Source organism: Lolium perenne, chromosome 4 (genome assembly GCF_019359855.2).
Source record: "Lolium perenne isolate Kyuss_39 chromosome 4, Kyuss_2.0, whole genome shotgun sequence".
Taxonomy (NCBI): domain Eukaryota; kingdom Viridiplantae; phylum Streptophyta; class Magnoliopsida; order Poales; family Poaceae; genus Lolium; species Lolium perenne.
Window position 1 is genome coordinate 279628421 of NC_067247.2, and position 21353 is coordinate 279649773.

Here is a 21353-nt window from a genome sequence, read left to right on the forward strand (position 1 = left end):
AAAGGATTAGATGTATAGTGTGGATGATGATGTTTGCAGAGAACAGTAGAACGAGTATTGCAGTAGATTGTATTCGATGTAAAAGAATGGACCGGGGTCCACAGTTCACTAGAGGTGTCTCTCCCATAAGAATAAGCATGTTGGGTGAATAAATTACAGTTGGGCAATTGACAAATAGAGAGGGCATGACCATGCACATACATGTTATGATGAGTAGTGTGAGATTTAATTGGGCATTACGACAAAGTACATAGACCGCTATCCAGCATGCATCTATGCCTAAAAAGTCCACCTTTAGGTTATCATCCGAACCCCCTCCAGTATTAAGTTGCAAATAACAGACAATTGCATTAAGTATGGTGCGTAATGTAATCAATAAATATATCCTTAGACATAGCATTGATGTTTTATCCCTAGTGGCAACAGCACATCCACAACCTTAGAACTTTCTGTCAACGTCCCAGATTTAATGGAGGCATGAACCCACTATCGAGCATAAATACTCCCTCTTGGAGTTACAAGCAGAACTTGGCCAGAGCCTCTACTAGCAACGGAGAGCATGCAAGATCATAAACAACACATAGATGATAGATTGATAATCAACATAACATAGCATTCACTATTCATCGGATCCCAACAAACGCAACATATAGTATTAGAGATAGATGATCTTGATCATGTTAGGCAGCTCACAAGATCCAACAATGATAGCACAATTAGGAGAAGACAACCATCTAGCTACTGCTATGGACCCATAGTCCAGGGGTGAACTACTCACACATCACTCCGGAGGCGACCATGGCGGTGTAGAGTCCTCCGGAAGATGATTCCCCTCTCCGGCAGGGTGCCGGAGGCGATCTCCTGAATCCCCCGAGATGGGATTGGCGGCGGCGGCGTCTCTGGAAGGTTTTCCGTATCGTGGCTCTCGGTACTGGAGTTATTATCGACGAAGGCTTAAGTAGGCGGAAGGGTAGGTCAGGGAGCGACGCGAGGGGCCCACACAACAGGCCGGCGCGGCTAGGGCTTGGGCCGCGCCGCCCTGGCGTGTCGCCGCCTCGTCGCCCCATTTCGTTTCCTCTCCGGACTTCTGGAAGCTTCGTGGAAAAATAAGATCCTGGGCGTTGATTTCGTCCAATTCCGAGAATATTTCCTTACTAGGATTTTTGAAACCAAAAACAGCAGAAAACAGCAACTGGCTCTTCGGCATCTTGTTAATAGGTTAGTGCTGGAAAATACATAAATATGACATAAAGTATGTATAAAACATGTAGGTATCATCAATAAAGTAGCATGGAACATAAGAAATTATCGATACGTTGGAGACGTATCACCCTGTTTTAATAAAACCTAATTAGGGTTGATTGTGCATCATTTGCATCATGTTATTTTCTTTAAAAAAATATGCACAAGAGAAATTATTTGAAAACCCTAATGTTGGTTTGAATCTCCCTCTCTTTCAAATGCTCAATGTGTTTCAAAAGTTTGTAAACTAAAATAGGAGGCACTTCTGCAATATGTCAAGAAGTCCATTGTTATTTTGAAAAGTTTCAGAAAGTTTGAGGTTTCAAACCTATTTTCGAAAAGTTGTACACCCCCGCAGGGTAAATCTTTTCGAAAAGCCGTGTCCACGGTTACGGATGACTTGGGGAAGGACGTGTTGATCATAGAGAACTTTAACCTAATCGTAAAACTTGGAATCAATGTGTGATAAGGATCCCTTTTTAGGGTATCAAGGGGGTGATCCTAGTTGATAGGTTCAGCTGATGATGAATATTTGGTGGATTCAATATGATGATCAATAGAGCTAGAAATATCGCTCTCTTATCCCCTTTTTTAAAATGATCTGAATAGTCGAGCTTCTGTTCCCTCTTGCTTTACAAAGGAAAACTGGCTTTCTGCAAAATAAGCTCCACATCAAGCCTCACATACCAGCTTTGCTAAAAGGTTGTACTAAGTCTTGCTGAGTCCCTGTACTCAGCTTTGCATGCTTTGTTTCAGACGAAGTCGCTCCAACAAATGGTGGTTTCTAGGTCGACATCGACGAGTAGCTTGGGATTCCCAGGTGGCAGCCTGGAATCTATGGGCTGAGACGTCGCCGTTATGCTCCTGGCCTCTTAGGCCTTTTGCTATCTTGTTATTTAGAATAACATAACTTCGCTTCCATTGATTGATGAAATTTTAGGTCAGTGACCTCTTCTTGTAATACTTTGGTTCTTGGCTCAATTATGAGCTTGTATTACTCTTTCAGTCGTAGAATCACTGTTGTGTTACCGATTCTCACCCTGTAGGCCCTAGAGATCTAGGTTAGGCTTATGCTAGATGGAGATCTGGGTTTGTCTAGCCCCGACCTCCGGGGTCGCGACAAAGGAGGCTACAAGGCTGGCATGCCTAAGTGGAAGAAATGGGAGAACGAACTAGTTCGTAATGGGATCGAGCCAGAGGTATTGAAATGGAACCAGCGATCAAGGGATTGGTTTTACGCGCATGGGGGCACGTTGAACTCACAAGGGGAATGTATATATACACCAAGACATAAGGAAAACCCACTTCCCATTGAAGCCTTTAGAAATGTTGCAAAGAAAGTTGAAGAGGGGAAGTTCCATCCCGACAGAGAGAAGGACGAGCTCGCACCCTCCCTTGGAATCCTGAACACCCAGGAAGAACACGAACCATATGAGGTTCCAAGCCGTGGTATATTGGGTTTCCTGCAGAAATGAAGAAATATCCTGATAGAAGCCGTCAGAGGCGAAAAGATATGGTTCAAGCACGTGTTTCTAAGCAAGAGGAGCAAGTGAGGCAGATAATGTCGGGCTCGGTCACCCAACCTCAAGCTAATCCGCATATAAAAGAAGCTGCATTCGATGCTAGCGGCCTGGGATCTCAGCAAAAAAGCAGTGTGGCTTCCACGGAGCTGCTGGGTGATGATGCAGATGTGGATCCAGTGCGGGGTGATGATGCAGATGTGAATCCACCGATGGCTCCTCGCTACCCTGTGGATCATATCACAGAGTCGACACCTTGTGTGCTACATGTCAATGTGATGGGCTACTTAACGCTCAAGGTGGCGATCGGCTATGTCTTACCGCCAGTACCTGATCAAAGATACCACTGCAGACCGATTCCACATGGCTACGCTGTTGCCGGGGTGGATCAAGTTATGGATGGGTATGGGCCACTGAAGCTTGACCACCCTGCCGGTGGAGGGGATTTGCTAGAGCTGGGAGAAGCCAAGAACACTACAGTTCTATGGCGAAAGGAATTCATTGTGATTCCAGGTTGGACGGTGCCAACAAGGTCTCCACCGAGCCAGCATTCTCCAACGATGCAGTCGTATTCAGTGCGTCAGCCGTCTCCGTCGCATTTCCCATCTCCATCGCGCCAGCCTTCTCCGCCGCCGCGTGAGCCTTCTCCGTCGCCGCATGAGCCTTCTCCACCGCTGCAACCCAGCACTAACTCTAAGAGCAAAAGGCGGAACGCTCCGGCAACGAGTCGTAACCGATCACCGAATCACCGACAAGAGCCCCTCCCAAGAGTGCGTAAGGTTCCTCCCAAGATAACTTACGACTATACAGACGAGGAAAATGACAGGATCGCACATGAACAGTACATGAAATCCAATTTTGGCAAGAAAAAGCCCCAACCTGAGCCCGAGCCGCCTATATCTAAGGAAAAAAAAGTTGAAAATGCTGAAGTACCTTCATCAACCTGAGCCAAGTCTTTCATCGAACTATGACCGCTCTATTCGCAAGTCAAATGTGGTAGCAAAGGAGCGGTGGGAAAAAAGTAAGGTAGAAGGGAAACCAGTTCGCTAGCTTGGAAACCAGAAAAACTCGTGCCCCCCCGCTTCAAGTGTATCCCGATGTTCTACAGTGCCTTGATCCGCCGCTGGTACCACTATACAAAGATGAGGCATATGCGGACGATATGAGTATTCCTGAGTACTTAAGCCGCATCGAATTCATGCACACGGATGATGTCCAAATAGCATACCAGTACATGTATGGGCAACCTCTTGTCAGAGCTGAGGAGTTTCCTTATCTATCAACACAACTGCGAAGACTGCATAAGTGGTACATGGATTCATGTGAGGACGGTCAGAACTGGGTCATGATGGCAATCAAAGATGAGCACTACGGGCGTGTAAATGACGTGATAAACATCAAATTTTCTGAATTATTTCAGTTACTCAATCAAGACGCCCTCGACAAATCTCTGATGAGTGCCTATTGTCTGTAAGTATTATTTATGTAATTAATACTCTAACGCGGCTCGTCCATTGCATGCATATAAATATACTCACTATATTATGCAGAATGAAGATCCGCGAATTCCGACTTGGCAAATCTATGACATTGGTTTCGTTGACCCATATACCGTGTGTCAACACCCGGATTTTTAAGTCCAGATGCCTATTATGCCATACATCGCAATCCCAGGAAGATTGTTTTTGCGAGACATAACAGTTGAATATCATAGAGTCACCATTCATTACAATACCAACATCATCATTACATAAAAAGGATCACATGATCCAGTCTCCTTACAACACTTGATCTAATGATCATTACACAAATATGTAGCGGAAGCGAAGTAGTAGTGGACTATCTATTCCACATGAAACGCTTGACGTTAGAAGAAGCTCCTAGTTGTCGTAGACGTCCTGTTGGCCGTCATCTTCATACTGCTGTTCAGCTTCATATTCTGGCCATTTGAATAGCCAGGGACACAGCCGTGAGTACTTTCAAGTACTCGAAAACTAATACTAGTGTAAGCACTAACATTTCTATTGAGAGTGTTCTAAGCTCTAGGGTTATTTGCATAAAGCCAATTTTAGTTCAGAAACATTATAGTAAAAGACTCCTCATGTGCTAACTAACTCAAGTGGGAACATTAGTGTCATTCCCACAACTCTGTTGTGATTTAATTCAAAGTCACCTTTCAAAATCAATCCACAATTCATATTTGAGGGAAATTTCTGATGATGGAACCATATGGCCTTTCCAACTGTCCATGACCGTGGACGCGGCTATTCGAATAGGTTTACACTCTGCAGAGGTTGCACACTTGTGCCACAACATTTGATTGCATCCGTCAAGGATAACCTCAAATAATCGTAACTCAGTACGCGAATCATCAACCGTTAACCTTTCACTTACACACCCTAGTATAGGCACCTCTCCCCATGAGCTTGGCCTCCCGGTGATAGCCAACTGTTATCTCGGGAACTGCACAGGGCTTGGGTCGTACATTCACCTCATTTCACGTCATTTCACTTTTAACGGAGGCAGCCTTGGCATAACCTCTATGACACTTGTTTAGAGGGAACCCATACTAAGATACATAAACTTCCAGTTAAGCCCTACCCATAATCAGGTATTGTGGGGGTACTCAAGAATTGGAATGGTATCGCATCCAACTCAATCATCAGATTTTATCAAGTTCACCAATTCAATTCAAGTCACATTCACCTTCAAAATCTTTCAATGGAATAACTCATCATTCCAAGGTTTTCAAAGTCATTTCAAAATCACATGTTCCCATCTAGAGTAGTCATTTTTAATTTAGCACTAGCAACTAAGTATGAGGGGTGCTAACTAGTTTGCATTGCTTCTAGGCTAACTTTGATGCTCTTGTACCAATCCAATACTAACCAAGTGAATCATGAATCAAAAGTAACTTTGGTAAATCAATTTCAAATAAGCTTGTAAAGTAAAACTTGGGATAGGATCATTGAGCATAAAGTAAATTGGGGTAATGCCTTGCTCTTGTAGAGCTTTGCACTTTGCAAGAATATTAGCTTGCCTTGGTTGGGGTATTGATCAAAGTGATCTTCTTCTCCTTGGAAGTAGACCTCCTCCTCCTCTTGATACTCCTCGGTACTAGCATCTAAAATCGAATACGAGGTATACAATCACCACACAAATCTTAAGGCTAAACTAAGCACACACATGGTACACACAAGTTATTCATTCATCATAACACCTATCAATAGGGGTTGGCTTGTGTGTTAAGAAAACTTGTAAGAGAGAAATAATTTCCTCTCATTGAATCTTTTTACAATTTAATTTCCTCAAATAATAATAAGGTATGAATTCATGTTGATCAGGTTCAACCATTCATATCTATCATTTGGGGAACATGATTTAAATGAGGTACTAACCTCATACCATTTAGTTCTTACTTTCACAACAATTTAATGTCTCTAAGTAATCCAATATGAGATGATATAGACTAAGTCAACACATCAATTTGAATTGCTTAGGACCATCATTTAAATGAGAGGGAACCTCTCATACTATTTGAGAGATTATTCTGGATAAGTTTAAATGGGCTAGAAATAGCCACATAGCCATTATTTTGCTCTAGTCCATGATCATACAAACAACTATGGGATGTTTTTGCATAAACTGGTAGAGTAGGTGAAATGTGATTTATGAGAGTAGGAATCAACTCAAAATCACTTAGGGTTGATTTTTAAAATTTGTTTGAAGTTACAAAAGTCCATGCCTTGTTTATTTTGTCACATTAATTCTACAGTGAATCTAAGGATGAGGCCAGTGTAGTTGTTTAGATAATTTTCTCAGCTTTCCAAATATATAAAAATTATTGAATTTGGCCCAGTAGATTTATTTCTATTTAAATTTGAAAGTGGCATCAGTTTGCAATTTGAATAATTTGAAAACTTGCATTTGAATAGAAAGGGCCGGCGGGAAACGTTATTGTGCCCAAACTGTTTAAAAAAAATGCACAGGCCAGCCCACCACGCGTCCAGCACGCGTGGGCTGCCTGACAAGGTGGGGGCCACCCGTCAGTCTATCATTACGAGCGAAGCGGTATGCTTCTTTCCATGTCGTAGGATTAGAATCGGATCGGACGTTGCACGGCCATCGTCATCTCCGGCGAGAGGCGAGGTTGTTGGCGGCGCGGGGAGGGGGTCGACGAGCTTACCAAGGCTCCAGCGAGGGTGGGCACTGTGCGCGAGGTGGTTGTCGACGACGGCGAGTCTTCTGGCAGCAGCCGCGTCTCCTGTGGCAGCCTCTATTGCCGGCGAGCTTCTGCGACGGTTACGGGCGGCGATGGTGAAATTGGGCGGCGCTACTAGGCAATGTCTAGCAGAGAGGTGGCGAGGAGGGGTTGTGATGAGAGGGAAAGGCGATGGTGTGAAGGATTGGGAGCGGGAGGGGCTCCTTTTATAGCGGTGAGGTCATCGGCGACGACGCGTCTACAGGGGAGGAAGGGCACTGGTGATGACGCAGGTGAGTAGGCGCTGTCAATGCGGTCACGCTGCGCTTGATTGCGGTGAAAAAGAGGCAAGGACGAGGGCAGGAGGGTGACGAAGGCGCTCAGTACCGTGGCGGACGTCGGCGAGGCGGTCGTCGTCTACAGCGTTCCCACGGGCAGGTGAGGGTGTCTGGTCGTCTCCTAGCGTCATGGCGTAGCTGCTGGTGAAGGGAGAGAGCCAGTGGTGGCGTGAGGCGTTGGGGCGACGTCATGTCTGTGCGTGTCTGCGACGCTCGCCGTGCGCGCTCTGGCGTGGCATGGCACGTCTGGGCGTCGCGCGTTCTGGCGCCTGCGGTGCACCAATGCGTCGACCACCGTGTCTGGCACGTTCAGGAGGGTGAGAGGAAGCGAGGTGACAAGGTGGTGCATGCTGGCACGGTCGAGAGAGAGAGAGAGAGAGATGGCATGTGGTGCTCATGTCATGCCACGACATGGCTCAATGGTGATGCAATTGTGTACTGCAAAGTGTCTCTGAGGCTTGGAGTCGTGCAATGGGTAGATAGAGGTACTCCAGATGACCTAGGCTTGATGGTTGGGGCATTGGTCCACTGGATATTGCAATGTATGAGGTTGGCAGGGTTGTGCACACCAGCTGTTCGACTAAATGGCCGCAAGAACAAAACTTTGGAATTTTTGAATGAATTTTGGTGGGTTTGATTTGAATAACAAAATGAGCAGAGTGGTGGTGGTGGTCAAAATGGAGTTGGTTTGCAAAATCACAAAATGCATATGATCTTAAATCTGCCTCAAAGTCTCCACTTTGCTTGATCCTATCATTGAATTCATAAGGAGTTTGCAGGGGTGTGCTTTAGCAAAGCTGTTCACTTTTATGTTGTCTTGGATGAGGTGCAAAGAGTTGGCATTGTTTAGTTTAGAAATTTTCCAAAATAGAGGCTCAAAGAGGGCATCAGGCTAACTTTTACCAAAATGACCATTAGTGCATCTGAGCTTGTTTTGATTTCAAATTTGATTCAATTTGAGTTTCTTTGATTCCATTAGTGCTAATAAGTGTTTGGTAACCATTTACGACCAATGGTGCAAGCCAAAATAGTCTAGGTTAAGGATTTGCAAAAATGGTATAAACCATATGTGAGGGTTGGTTTGTTTTTCTCATTTCTTTTCTTCTTTTATTTTTCCTTCTCCTTTGTTGATCATGTGTTCATAGATTAGGGTTTTAGCACAATGGTAATCACACAAGCAATCATCATGGCAAATGCACATTAACACAATAATTAAAGGTGAATTATATGCATATCACTTGTAGTATTAAAAAGTTTTTGTTGGTTCTTGATTTTGCATTTTGGAAACTCTCTTTCTTTCTTTATTGAAAAATTTGGGATGTTACATCGTGCATGAGTATGATGTCAACAACTTTCCCAAGGACACAAGGGATAACTTGGTACATGCCTTAAGGAAACACTCATACAAAAGGGAAATATTATTTCCTTACAACTTCAGGTGAGTGTTAGTGTCTTCACACATTAAATCTTTTTCGCTTACTACTTATGTTAAGTGTAATTGATGAGTTATGCATATGTCCGCAGGTTTCACTATATCTTGCTAGTCATTGAACCTGACGCCGGAGTAGCAGAAGTCATGAACTCGAAAAGTAAACCCCTTGCGGCATGGGGGGACATGGCTGATATTCTCCAGAGGGCTTGGAAACGGTTCACCAACAAAGCCTCCGGGTTCGTGGAAAAAAGAGCTTGAAATTAGACCTGTACCGGTAAGTACTACTAGCTAGGCCGCACATCTCTTTGATTCAATACCATTATTACCATCCTTGATTATTATTTTAATTGAACTTTGTTCTCGTAAAGTGCTTGAGGCAAGAGGAAGGGAATAATTTATGTCGGTTCTACGTTTGCGAGTTCATTCGCCAGACGACCCACCAGAGGCCAAATTTTTAGATCAACTTGAAGTACGTACACAAGTTCATAACTTTATTTTATCACCTTGTACTTCATTCACATATATATATATGTATGTATGTATATATATATATATATATATATATAGGTAAATTAACTGGTGCTCCATGGTGCCCGGGCACCATACATAGATACATACCTAAGTTACACATACCTAAGATATACATACCTAAGATATGTATACTCAAGTGATACATACCTAAGGTATTGCATACCTAAGGTGTACGTACACCGATACGTGTATATATATGTTAGGTATGTGTAACTTGCATGTGTGTATGTTAAGTATGTAAATGTTAGGTATGTTATATATATATATATATATATATATGAGTGCGGATTTGCTGCAAAGGTGGGTAGCTACCCATACTATAGGAGCCGTTGGATGGTTTGCATCTTAAACGGTCACCTAACGACTAGTTGACGGCCTGACTCTCTAGCTAGCATGCTCCTGATCAAAAGTAGGGTCCTACTATATGCTGCTATCCTTTGCTATCCTTTATCACAGTGCACGTGATTTGAAGATTGTTTGGGTAAGAAAAATATGAGAAAAAGCAACAGATACATTGTCAGTAAAAAGGAGAAAAAAGATGAGAGAGAGCGGCTAGCAAAAGAAGAAAAAAAGAGATAAGAGGGAGCGGCAGGCCTCGCTGTCTTGCAATAGAATATTCATCTCTCTTATAATATATGCATCCTGTCTGACCCTCGGTTCAGTTGGCTTCTGATACAAAGTTGTGTTTAACTAAGTATGGCCTAATTAATTAAGAGTCATTATTTCCTAGTACATGCTGTAAGAATATAGTGTAGAAATCATTACGAATTGCTGCCCAATTCCAGTCCCTAACAAAAAAAATTAAGGAATGCAACCAATTTTCTCTAGAGAAAAATAAAATAAAATTTTCTGACTTCTTTTATTAACGGAACGACTTTATTTTGCCTTTTTATGACGTTTTAACGGAAGAAACAGCTCTATTTGACCGGTATTACAAACACCAAAACTAGTGCTATTATGACTTTTTTTAAGGGAAGAAAAACGACTATCCCCTTCATACTGCAAACACCAAAACTGGTGCTACTGCTCTGCCACCGAGATACTCTAAGTTGTTTTCTAATTGAATACAAACCTCCTAATAATAAGCTAAAGTGTGACATTAAGGTTTCACATGAACATTACATTACGCTGTCTGTGTTAGGCAAGAAGGCCTCGAGTCACCAGCTGCTGCAACCTAACAGCTCCTCCGTACTGAAACAATCACCCGGCCGTTGTTGTCATCCTTGTAGTTGAAGTTCGGGCTTGGATTTGGCTGAACAGCAAATCGGAATTCCAAATGGTCCAACTGACACAAATATTGATCAGAGTAGTATAGGAGCAGGAGCGCTAATTCAGAAGAAAAAAAAAACATTATCACCATATGCGTCAAAGCTAAAATTTCTGGAAAAAAAGAGGCACAGAGATAAATCAAAAATAAGAAAAACAAAGAACTAGATTAGAATCTGCTCAGCGACAAGCATGAAATCGCTGCAAGAAACGGGCACTGTCCTGGAGCCTGAGAGCAACAATAAGGAGATGCTGACAGACTTACAGATGGACGAACAGAACATTAATCAAATCAAACCAGCTAACAAGTACATCACATATAGCTAATCGAATCAGCTGAGCTAAAGAATCCATCACAAACACATTTCAGTATTCCTTGCCGGAGCTGCCGATGGAGAAGCATGCTCCATCACCACTACTAATTCCTTTTTTGTTATTAATAGTGGTTGTCATATACTGACCACAAATCCGACAACGCCCTGGGTGAGCACCGGCTACCCCGGAAGTGCCAGGTCAGTGCCGGTGGCAGAACAATTCGTCCACCACATTATCGCGAACATCGATAAGGTGCTTCGTGGAACAGGGAGCACACCGCCCACCATCTCCCAGGACCTTCGTCACCTCCAGGGCGCTGCGGCGCGCCACCGCCTCCACTCAAGCAAGAGGTCCCTGATGGTACTGTTGGAGAGCAACAATAAGGAGATATATTGGGCTGCATGGCAGGTCGATACCCCAAAAGACAAATAAAAATGGCATCAAGAAAAAATTGTATGATTAGACCAGCTTAAAAGTCAATCAAAAACTGCAATTTCAGCTCAGCCCAAGAACGCATCGCAAAAAAGAAAGAATCAATCTCATTCTCCCTCACCGATGCTTGTGGCTAATAAATATATATTCCTGAGAAAGAGACATAAAACATGGGGAAAAAATCAAATCGCTGTAGTGATGTACGAGCATGTAACTTTCTGAATCCTAGTTAGACTAAAGAAATTCAATGTGTCTTTGCCTGTTCCAACAATATTCGTGGAGCCAAAAAAACAGAACTAAGAAAAAAAATATGGCCGATTGTTATGCAACATGGAGGAGAAATTCAATATGTTTTTCCTACTCCGGCTGGATGGAAGCCAGTGAATCCATGCTGACGCGTGACTGAGAAAGCAACGCGAGTTGCCAGATCCAGCTGCTGGAGACTCGGTAACGCAAGGCCGGACTCGACGTGGTGGAGATGGAATCACGGTGGCTCACCAATCACCATGGAGTTGAGAGGATAGAGAGGAAGAGCCAGAATCTTGCCAGAACAAACAAAGGAACGCAGAGATAAAATCGATAATAAATAACTAAGGACTAGATTGGAAAGTTGCCTAGTAACGGGAATAAAATCTCTGCAACAAAAGGCTAGTAGTAAATAGTCTGAAATCCCGTTCCCATCAATATCACAGATATATACATCGTCTGGAATACAACGCGAACAAAAGAAAAATCCAGAAAAAAAGCCAGCCAAGCTGGGGAGAACGAGCAGTGAAGGCACCGGATCTTTGATTGACCTCGTTAGCGGGGAGCGGAGCTAGCACTGCACGAGTTGGACGGCATGGCCGAAGTCGACTGGATAGATCCGGCTGTCGGAGGGTCAGTAAGCCTCACCATTGATTTGGCAATAGAGACGAAGTGAGTTGTGGAGAGAGAAATGGGATAGAAACCACAACAGGAGAGAAGTGGGCATTGGGTCAATTTGGGGAAAGAAAAAGCCAGAGTGGAAGAGATAGAAAGCGACCAGTTGGACCTCGAACGTACCTTTTAAGGCAGGTGTGTTCCGCGCATATCCGTTATTGAAACGGCGTTAGACACGTGTTAACTTTCTAAGGGGTGGGTAGCTACACCCCTTTGCAGCCAGTAATTTTCGAGATAGATAGATATATATATATATATATATATATATATATATATATATATATATATATATATATATATATATATATATATATATATATATATATATATATATATATATATATATATATATATATATATATATATATATATATATATATATATATATATATATATATATATATATATATATATATATATATATATATATATATATATATATATATATTTTAACGTCCGTTATACATGCTCCGTTGCTCACACAAACCATCTCGTCCCGAAGTGCAGCTGAAACAGCATCCCAAAGTGCAATTGAATTGGCATTCAAAAGTGTAGCCGAAATAGCATTCCGAAGTGTACTGGGATCCCCCACAAAAACAATTCGTCGCATAAGTGTACAAATCTTGGCTTTTTCTTAACGCTCCAACATTTACAGAATCATTACTAACACAAAATATACAAGTTTTTTGAGAGGACCAAAACAATACAAGTTTATGAATAAATCTGTAATTAAATTTGGGAACAAAAAAATCAGTAGAACTAAAATAAATATCAAAATAATTGGCGAGGCATCAACCAGGCAGGATATCAATTAGTATTACAGAGTTGAGTCGATTAGACTTGTGATGCATACTAGTAAGTAGTAACATGCCTCTCAACGAAGCTCTAGAAAAAATAACTTGCAAAGAAAAATCATACACCAAGCTTCAGCGTGGCCACCATGAAATCCTCACATAGATTTCCAAATCCTAGCATTTTTTGTACACAAAATTCCATCAGTATACGCGGGCAGAGCGAGCGGGAATTGAGGGCGCGGCGCTCCGTCAACGGCCAGCTCGACGGGGAATCAGGGGAGTGTCCAAAGAACAATAAACAAGATCTAGACAAAATTGGGAACAAATTTGCAAAAATTCTATGAATCCGTTCGAGGATACCTGCGAGAATGCCTGTAAAAATGCCTCCAATAATTGGTGTAAGAATTCATGAGCTGGAGAGAGAACAAATTCAAGAACGGGAGAGAGAAATCAAAGAACATGAGTGAACAAAGAAATACAGATCCGGACTGAATTTACAGAAGCGACTCAATTGGTATTACAGATGGACAGTTGGGTCGATTACACTTGTGATGCAATACTAGTAACCTACCTCTCAGCGACTCAATTAGTATTACAGATGGACAAATTTCCATCAGTACACGCGCAACCAAGATGGAGAGGGGGACGCGCTGGAGACCCCCGGGATGGAAGAGTCCTCTTCTCAACTCAGCACATGGAGGGCGGGGGCGGAGTAGCTGTGTAGCACGTCACGCAGGGGCCAGGAAGGTGCCGCCAGAGCCGAGCGTCCTGCGGCTGCCGTCGGCCATGCGCCCCTGCAACACGAGCTTGCGGCGACTTGCATCCCGAGCCGACAGCCGTGGACCTCTCCGAATCAAGGAAAAATTGTGCAGAAGAAATCAAAAAAAAGATTACGAATTGCAAAAAGATATAAAAGATGCTGGAGGATTTTTGAGAGACGCTGCTATGGAAAGAACAATTCTTTCCAGTTTACTCTCATCCAACGAACCAAAAGATCTACAAGTAGAAAATATTGGGATTTTCTTTTGCAAATTTCTGTGCAAGAATAGATCTTCACAAAAATTGTCCAAAAAGGGATAGAAAAATAAACACAAAGGAGAGAAACGCCTAGATGGAGACAAGGAGGCCATCGCGGGAAGATACAACCAGGCGGTCGTCGCCCGATCTCCTCCGACTTACCCACAGGCGGGCGGTCATCCATCGATCTGGACGGATCCAAAACGAAGGGAAGCAAGTGAGAGGCGCGATGATGCAGACGGGAGGCAGAAGGATCGTTGTCGGGCGCCCGATGCTAGACGGGACAGGGGTGGCGGCGCCGAGGCCCACGGCGGCCGGGGGACGAGGAGCAGGCGAGGTGCCTCCCGTCGTCGAGCAGTGAAGTGGGCGTGGTCATTGGGGAAACCAGGGATAGTTTGCGAGTTGAGGAAATATGGGGCTGGTGCGGGTGAATCGGGGGAAGGTCTTATGGTGCGGATGGAAAAAAAGGGAAGAAGTTGTTCCCATAACGGCGTTAACTTAGATGTAGGGTGTAAAATGATCTATAGTGTGATCCAATGGCTGGTAGGGTGTGCATAGCTAGCCACCATGGTAGCCCACTATTTTGGATATATATATATATATATATATATATATATATATATATAGGTCTGCTATTCTCGAACCGGTTCGAGAATAACTATTCTCGAACCCTTTCTGAACTTCCGCGTGTTTCACAAGTGAACTTCTCGACGGAATACCAGAATTGCATATTCGTGCAGACAATATTTTCATGTTGATTTTCAAACCGCTTATCGGAATGATGCATATAATATATCGTTGGATTCGTATAGTAATTTCGCATCTTTATCTTGTTCATTGTATTTCGAAATTTTCTATTGTTTAAAAATAATTTTGAATATACGAAACAACATTTTCGCGTATTTCAGCAATTCCGTGCAGTTTTTGAGGTCTAATTTCCAAAAGGTTTATCGGATTGATGCATATGATATGCCATTGGAAAGCTGTTGACTAGGCGCAACTTTTTCATATAGATCGTTTTCTCCAATTCTTTATAGTGTAAGAGCAGATTTGAAAAAGAAACATGATTCTACTTTCCAGAACACTAGAATTACATATTTATGCGGACAGTAATTTTAATTTAATCTTTGAATCGCTTATCGGAATGATTCATGTAATATACCGTTGGATTCGTACAGTAATTTATCATCTTTTTCGTGTTCATTGTTTTTCCAAATTCTCTATTGTTTAAAAATAATTTTGAATATACAAAACAGTATTTTCGCGGATTTCACTAATTCTGTGCAGTTTTTCAGGTCTAATTTCTAAACGGTTCACCAGATTGATGCATATGATATGCCATTGGAAAGCTGTTAACTAGGCGCAACTTTTTCATATAGATCATTTTCCCCAATTCTTTACAGTTAAAGAGCAGATTTGAAAAAACATAATTCTACTTTCTGGAACATTAGAATTAAATGTTTATGCGGACAGTATTTTTAATTTAATCTTTGAATCGCTTATCGGAATGATGCATATAATATACTATTGGATTCGTATTGTAATTTCGCATCTTTTTCATGTTCATTGTTTTTCAAAATTATTTATTGTTTAAAAATAATTTTGAATATACAAAACAACATTTTCGCGGATTTCACTAATTTCGTGCAGTTTTTGAGGTCTAATTTCCAAACGGTTTATTGGATTGATTCATATGATATGCCATTGGAAAGCTATTGACTAGGCGCAACTTTTATATATATATATTTTTCACCAATTATTCACAGTTTAAGAGCAGATTTGAAAAAACATGATTCTACTTTCCTTATTTCTTATTTTTATTTACTGTTTTTGGGAATTTATTTCCGAACCACTTGTCGGAATGTTCCAACTGAAATTTTGTTGAAAAGATATTGATTAGGTGCAACTTTTTCGTTTTGAATTTTTTACAGCGAACTTCCTCGAGGTACAATGTGAACTTCAGGACGTTACGAAGTGAACTGTCATTTTGACCAAAGTGAATTTCAACAAAATGTAGTTGTACGACGTATTTTAAAGTGAACTTCCATGAGATGAAAAGTGTACTTCCACGCGGTACAAAGTGAAATTCATTTTTTACAAAAGTGAATTCCCACAAGAAGTAATTTTATCGGCGTGCAAAAAGGTGAACTTCTACGTGGTGCCAAGTGAACTTCCTCGTAGTGTACAAAGTGAACTACTGTTTTAACCTAAGTGAATTTTGACAAAAAAAGTATTTCAGCTTGTTTGACAAAACGTAATGTGAACTTTCGAAAAATGATGTGAACTTCTGGAAAAAGTAAAGTGAACTTCCGAAAAAAAGTTAAGTGAACTTCCGAAAAATGAAGTGAACTTCCCGAAAATGAAGTGAACTTCCCAAAAAAGTAAAGTGAACTTCCGAAAAATAAAGTGAACTTCCCAAAAAAGAAGTGAACTTCCGGGAAAAGTAAAGTGAACTTCCAAAAAAACTAAAGTGAACTTCTGAGAAATGAAGTGAACTTCCCGAAAAATGAAGTGAACTTCCGAAAAAAGTAAAGTGAACTTCCGAAAAATGAAGAGAACTTCCGACTAAAGTAAAGTGAACTTCCGAAAAATGAAGTGAACTTCCCAAAAAAATGAAGTGAACTTCCCAAAAAAGTCAAGTGAACTTCTGAAAAATGAAGTGAACTTCCCAAAAAAATGAAGTGAACTTCCGAAAATAGTAAAGTTAACTTCCAAAAATGAAGTGAACTTTCCAAAAAATGAAGTGAACTTCCAAAAAAGTAAAGTGAACTTCCGAAAAATGAAGTGAACTTCCCAAAAAATGAAGTGAACTTCCCAAAAAATGAAGTGAACTTCCCAAAAAAGAAAAGTGAACTTCCGAAAAATGAAGTGAACTTCCCAAAAAAGTGAAGTGAACTTCCGAAAAATGAAGCGAACTTCCAAAAAATGAAGCGAACTTTCAAAAATGAGTTCGGCGGTATGTGGCGTGGGTTTGATAGTAGGCGGGATGGAGTCGGCGGGAGGTAAGGTAGGGTGGGGTCATCGAGAGGTGGTGTGGGTGGGATCTTCGGAAGTTGGAGGTGTGGGGTTGGGGGGTGGTGGTGGTGGGGTAGGGTCGACGAGAGGTAGGTTGGGGTCGACGGGCGGTGGGGTTGGCGGGCGGTAGCTAGGTGGGGTGGGGTTGGCGGGAGGTGGGTGGGTTGGGCCGGCGGAAGGTTGGATGGGATTGGGTGGTTGTGTCGGGTTTAGAAGGTATTTAGAGATGGGTTGTAGAATAACTAGTCTATAACATCCTGGGGGGGGGGGGGGTTCTAGAATAGCTATTCTAGAACCACTCTTAAGGGGGGTTCGAGAATAGTCTTGCTCTATATATATATATATATATATATATATATATATAGGACATATTCATACTACACCCGGGTGTAGTTACTCCCACATGTGTTTTACATAATCTAGATAGTATCTACCATACCGAAGAGTATATACATGTAGTATGGAGTATATAAGAATATTTTAGTAGTATATATACTACTTTGTAGGTAGTATGTACATTTTTTTAGACTCTTTCTTTACGTATAAATATGCATGTATTTCATATATATAGTGCAAACCATGGGCTCATTTAATTTTTTTTCACCAAACTTGGTTTGGAGTATCTTAGATACAATAAACAAACATACTCAAACTGATAAAGTATGGTATATACTTCTGTATGGTAGTATATGAGACGTGGGTGTAGTTACACCCAGGAGTATGATGTATTTATCCTATATATATATATATATATATATATATATATATATATATATATATAGGGTCGCACTATTCTGAAACCGATGCTCAAAATATTATTTTGAGCACCATCTACCCCTATATGAGGCGCGGACGAAGAAAAGAAAAAATTGCACGAACCCCCGCACGAACCCACCACCACGGTTTGACCCCAATCGCCCGTGCCCCCAAATTCGTGCCTCCCACCGTCGGCCACGACCAGCCGCCAGCCACCCCGGCGCCGGCGAGAGCCCCCCCCGCGCCGCCGGCGAAATCCCACCGGACCGCCGCCGGAGAGCTCGCTCGCCACCGCCTCGGAGGCCCCCGCGCCGCCGCCTTGAGGCCCGCCGTGCCGCCGATTTGAGGGCTCCGCGCTGCCGCCGGGAGGTCTCGTGCGCCACGGTCTCTACCGCCCCCGATTTGACGGATCCTGCCGCCGCCGGGAGGTCCCCCCCCCCCACCCCCGCGCGGCGCCCCACCTTCCCCGCCGCTGGCTGTCAGGGCCCGCTCCGCCGCCAGGGACCCGCGCCGTCTCTCCTTCCCGGCAGGCTCCCGCGCCGCGTCTCCTTCCTCGACACCGGCAGGCTATCGCGCCGCCCCTCCTTCCCCGATGCCGGCAGGCTCCCGTGCCGCCCCTACTTCCCCGACGCCGGCAGGATCGCGTGCTGCCCCTCCTTCACCGCCATCGGTAGGAAGATCACGGTGGTTGAATAATTCTCTCGACTATTGCCGCTATCTCTCTCTCAGTCTCTCTCATGCGGCAGTTGCTGCTGCCTTAAACGCAAGCTGCTGCTGCTCTTTGAGGCGTAAAATTCATTTGGTTTGTATGCCCAATTTTAGTACAGGAAGCCTTTCTTCTATATTTGAAAAAATTGCTTTGTAGTTCATGTACGAGAGCTAGCACTAGTGTTAAAAATTGGTGATTATAAGCTTGATTTCTAGTTGTGAAAAGAAAGAAGTTACCTTGATGTCACTCCGCATCACAAAAGGCTCAGGAAATAAGTACACATATATTCCGTGAGCAGTACAATCATATTTTGTGATAAGTACACATATTTTTGTATTATACACTAAATATTTAGACACTAGAGATGCTTGTATTTACGAAATAGGCCGTGGGCAGTATATAAACAAATAGGAAAATCAGTAAAGAAAATCCAAATTTTTTGCTTTAATCAGTTGTTTGGACAGCTAGGAAGTGTAGGTTCCCAGATCGTGGAAGAACAGGTGCGGGGACAGGGGAATTACATGAAGAAAAGTAATTCAATGATATTAGATTATATAGTGGTAATTTAATGACCTCGGCAGTGCAAGCGTTAAAAGTATATAAGTGCAAGTGTTCATATCGATAAGTTCAGATGTTTATTTGATTATATAGTGGTAATTCAGTGACCTGGGCAGTGCAAGCGTTAAAAGTATATAAGTGTAAGTGTTCATATCGATAAGTTCAGATGTTTATTTGATTATATAGTGGTAATTCAGTGACCTGGGAAGTGCAAGCTTTAAAACTATAGAAGTGCAAGTGTTCATATCAACAAGTTCGGATGTTTAATTGATTATATAGTGGTAATTCAGTGACCTGGGCAGTGCAAGCTTTAAAACTATAAAAGTGCAAGTGTTCATATCGACAAGTTCGGATGTTTAATTGATTATATAGTGGTAATTCAATGACCTGGGCAGTGCAAGTGTTAAAACTATAGAAGTGCAAGTGTTCATATCGATAAGTTCAGATGTCTATTTGATTTCTTTGCCATCCTTTCCTTTTCACTATTTCTCAGTACTAATTTTTTCTTTTCGCTGATAGCAATTTTACTGAGAGAATGTTGAATCACATTGCAGGGAGAAGTACAAGGCGCAGGGCCGACAAGTACATAAAAATGTTAAAGTAAAGTACAATCCGATTGGCTGTGTTCTGACTATTTCTGTATTTGCCGCCTGTTTGTTCTAATGCCTGGACAGAACTCTACTTTAACATGCCCCCTTTGTTTTTTGCTTGCTGGTCCAGGAGAACCAAATAACTGGCATGGTACACTGGTGTATTTAATTTCACAAGTTGGTTTACTTTAATATACACTGAGTTGTGCGGAAATCCCCAAATATCTTGAGTGCCCTATACCTGTGCTCTGTAGGTATTTGATTTTATGCGTCCAAAGAGCTGTTTTCTATCTTCTTTTTTGTGCTGACAGTGTTGTAGTCTTGCACAATGTGCATTGTATTTTCTTTTCCCTTGCCACTCAGTTGGGAAGTATAAATCTACTAAGTACACATAATAGTTTTAGTAAGTTCACAACCCGTCAGGATGAATAACTAGCAGTAGCAACCAGTCAGGGAAGTTGTCTTTTCTTTGTTCTTAGCAGTACACATAATATTGGAAGATCTAACATCAGCAGCAACTAGCAAGGTACTTACTGTTGTCTATTTTTATCTTTTTCCCACTGTTTATAAATAGCACAAGTAGGATGTAACTGTAAGCAAAATGTATTCCTGTAAAAGGCATGTAAGGCAACCTGACACAACATTGTTGTTTTTGTTTGGAGAAAAATGCTAGAAATGATTTAGATTATAGTATTATACACTATTCTCTAGCAGTTATTATGCCCGCTTTGTTATTTCAGATTTAGTGACTTCGTGTCAGATTTTGGATGATGGCGAGTTCTCTGCATAGCTCTAGGAAATATCAGGTTTTGTTAATGCTTTACTGGTTGGGTACTTCTTTCTATAAAAAAATGTTGTAACCATGTGTGACAGCTCAACTTAGGTTTTCTATATATTTAGCCTGAAAGTTTGTAGGGAGAAAAACATGAATAAACTGTACATGAACCCTCTGCTTATAGGAGAACCTCCATGCTCATTTACTTCATATAATTCTGTTTTAACAGTGAAGTTGTTCTAATGTGAACGGGTATAAGTTCAGGATGAGCCAACAGTTCAACATTTGTTCTAATGTGGCCATCGCCAAGAAATTGGACGCGGCCATTTCGATGTTGCTCCAGGAAGAGGGCCTCCGCACCTTCGCGTCAACCACCATGGGCAAGGACGGTGGGGGTGATGCTGCCATGGATCCTCCTGCAGTTGGGAAGTGCGAGCGAATATTTTCAGCAGTACAACTCTTCGATGTTGAAAGTCCAATCGATGATTTTTGAAAGCTGAAATTTTCTAGACGCAGTTAGTTACGATAGGAAATACAGAGGTTTGGAGTGTATATGAAGACATCAGGCTAGCATCATTTGAACCACGAATGCAAGTTGCGCCACTGAGACTGTCTAAGTTTTACTGTGTATATAAAGACCTTAGGATAGCAAGTTATGTTTTCCTAACTGTTTAATACCAAGATTAGAAGAGGTGTTAGTAAAGATTCCCAGAGCTTGGATAGATTAACTGATTTGGGCTTGGATAGATTAACTGATTTGGGCAGTTGGTGCGGTGCACTTCTTCAGTAGTCCAGTTCGATGGATTTGCCACACAAAAAAATAGATGGTGCGGTGCAGCAGCAATTTACTTGGGCACTGCACGCTGCAATATTGTGTTTCTGGTAGATGTACTTCTGTTTTATATTTACTAAATGGTGTTTTATATTTACTTCGGCAGTTG

At 42.1% G+C, this 21353-nt stretch overlaps 1 long non-coding RNA gene across 1 annotated transcript; it reads left to right on the forward strand.

The window, feature by feature from the left end:
• The first annotated feature begins 18058 nt into the window (after nt 1–18058).
• On the forward strand, nt 18059–21117 carry LOC127295529 (uncharacterized). Its single transcript, XR_007847908.2, has 2 exons — nt 18059–18450; nt 19602–21117. It is a non-coding gene; the product is annotated as an uncharacterized lncRNA (long non-coding RNA).
• Nucleotides 21118–21353: the final 236 nt, after the last annotated feature.